Source organism: Uloborus diversus, chromosome 2 (genome assembly GCF_026930045.1).
Source record: "Uloborus diversus isolate 005 chromosome 2, Udiv.v.3.1, whole genome shotgun sequence".
NCBI lineage: Eukaryota > Metazoa > Arthropoda > Arachnida > Araneae > Uloboridae > Uloborus > Uloborus diversus.
The window spans coordinates 137,367,830-137,370,016 of NC_072732.1; positions in this window are offsets into that span (position 1 = coordinate 137,367,830).

The following is a 2,187-nucleotide window of genomic DNA, read 5'->3' on the forward strand; positions in this document are numbered from 1 at the left end:
TAGCTTAGTTTATAGTTTTTAATTTCTAGTTTTATTCTTAATTTTGTAATCAATTTTTAATAGTAAACTTTAAAACATAGGTTCGGATTTTCTGATGTTTCGGATTTCTAGGGTTCGGATTATTGGGTTCTACTGTAAATGAATTGATTTTCCTTAACACAGTGCTTTAAAATGCATAAAAAAACATTTCTCAAACGTCCCCTCAAGAAATGTTGAAGACTTTGATTAGTTCAAGTTTTGTTCAAAAAAAATCAACTTTTTAAAATTAACTTTAAAATTAGGAGGTTTAGAGATATTTTGATGACTTTTTACGCTTTAGTAAGCATAATAGAACTCCCAAAAGAAGATACAGTGGATATTTTTCAAAAAATAAAAAAGAAAAGTGGTTTTGGATTTTTGACCAAAAATGGCTGCTAGGGGGGTTTTGGGGGGGATTTTGAATTGCCTCCCCTTTCAAAAATGTTTGTTAGTACATTGTCTACATGCATGCCAGTTTCATGATTTTATCACAAAATGCAGTTTCCGGCTATTTTTTCTACCATAGCCCCTCTACTACAATGTTTCCAGGATTTTGTTTTTCCAGGACAGCACAAAGACAACACAATAGATGGTGGTGCCATCTATGGACAGTTCGAGAAACAATTTAGAACCAGGCCAGGAGCCGAATAACTTCCTAGTCTGGCACCCCCAGAGGTATCGTTTCACTTGGGGGACGTTGTGACCACGAGCATATTTAACGTCGCCCAGTCACCATTAATGACGACGGTGGGTCTTCGACCAGTGAGGATCGAACCCGAGACCCTCCGGCCCCGAGTCCAATGACTTACCGATCAGGCTACCACGGCCCCACCCTACTAATCATGTACTAAAACTATCAAAACAAACAAACGTGGGAAACGTTAAACCGTTGGTGGCTACGTCAGGCAAATTGCCTCTTGCTGCCGATATGGGAAACATAATACGTAGTTTTCCAGTTTTCGATTTCGATTCCGAGTCACAACTGACTACAACTGTATTTATGTCGAGGACTGCATACTAAGTGCCTTGCCTCCATTATTTTTATTATACCGATAGATGGCAGCACCATCACTGGATCGAACAGTTATTGAGAATTTAGAACTAGACCAGGAGCTAATAGCTACCTGGTGCTAGTACCCCCAGAGGTATCGTTTCACTTGGAGGACATTGAGACCACGAGCATATTTAACGTCACCCAGTCCCCTTTAATGACGACGGTGGATCTTCGACCATCGAGGTTCGAACTCAGGACCCTCCGGCCCCGAATCCTACACTCTACCGATCGGGCTACCACGGCCCCCCAGTTTTCCAGTTATATCGGTCAACAGAGAAATTTCATAAATGGGGTTGTTTCCTTCAGTCAAAAGTACTACTTTTAGTCACTGAAATTAATAGAATGAGCAAAAAAGAAAAAAGAAAAAAAAAAAAAACATGGAACGAGAATAACTTTTATCTTTCAAACGCATAATTTTTTAATTAATTTTTTTTTATGTCCGATTTTGAAAACAAGGCGCGGTCTTTATGGCGTCACAAGTGATAAACTTTGGCGCGCTGAATGCTTACGCTTGCTGTCTATCGTTCAGTAGCAAATGAAATATTGCTCTCTACGATTCTTATCAACCATATCGTTGCCAGTACATGTGAGTAAAGAAGCGAATTAAAAAATGTGCACTCTGCGCTGATGGCATCAGCCAATGGCATTTCATCACTTGTAGAAATGAAAAAGAGTCGGAAAAATCTCGGGGGAAAAATGAAAGAAAACCGGTTTTTTTTTTTGTTTTGTTTTTTTTTTTTTTTTTTGTTTTTTTTTTTTTTTTTGTTTTTTTTCGAAGCGGTTTATTTCCACTCTGGAAAAATTGAAAAAATGAATTTTTTTCAACTTTTCAGAAAGTTTTAATTGAAATTTCCAGCAGTGATAAAATTAGAATTTTCTCATACTTGAATTCTAGTGCTTTCCTTCCCCCCCCCCTCACCCCTCCTTACATGTAAAAATACTGTTTAGCTTTGATAATGCAAGTTGTTGTATGATAATATAATAATTTGCATATAGATCAATTTGCATATAGATCATTTGATATTACCTTTATTGTCGATTCCAAGCAGAAATCAACTCGATTAAAAACACTGAACCTTCTTTAGCAAAACGTATATCCTTGGTAAGGAATTTAT